Genomic DNA, 439 nt, shown 5'->3' with positions numbered 1-439 from the left:
TTTTTCTGACTGTTATTAACTTTAATGTACATCATATATTTTTAATTGTAAAATAAGTATTTGGTAGTTATCAATAACTACTTATTAACCAAGAGCGAGGTCTTTACGGGAAATCTCAAACCGAGACCTTGCCATATTGACCGAGCGATAGCGAGGTCAACATGGCAAGGCCGAGGCAAGACCGTGAAGACCGAACGTTCGAGATTAATAAGTTGTTTATTATATGGCTTTTTGCTTTGTTTTTGCTGGCCCGTAATCGGCCCGCGGGCATTACGGGAGAATAATACCCTAGCATCAGCCAATCAGAGCGCTAACCTCGTTCCCGGGGCTTTCCCGTTTAAAATTGGGCGGGGCGGGAAAAAACCCTGGGAACGAGGTTGTCAGAGCGGGGCTTATATCGGCTGCAAACGCAAGTCATATATTAAAAACGCACAATCTT

The 439-nt window shown here is 43.5% G+C and overlaps 1 protein-coding gene across 1 annotated transcript in view; it reads right to left on the bottom strand.

Annotated features, from left to right (window-relative positions):
* The window catches only part of LOC110042417 (uncharacterized), an 11064-nt gene continuing 10625 nt past the window's right edge, over positions 1-439 (bottom strand). Inside the window, exon 8 of the mRNA XM_020747784.2 lies at positions 1-439. This exon is cut by the window's right edge and continues 1265 nt beyond it. The gene's annotated coding sequence lies outside the window, so the exon portion shown is untranslated.

This window comes from Orbicella faveolata, unplaced genomic scaffold (genome assembly GCF_042242905.1).
Source record: "Orbicella faveolata isolate gen_17 unplaced genomic scaffold, um_ofav_v1 contig_24, whole genome shotgun sequence".
Lineage (NCBI taxonomy): Eukaryota > Metazoa > Cnidaria > Anthozoa > Scleractinia > Merulinidae > Orbicella > Orbicella faveolata.
The sequence above is the reverse complement of the archived record's forward strand: the minus strand, read 5'-3'. Positions and strand labels throughout refer to the sequence as shown.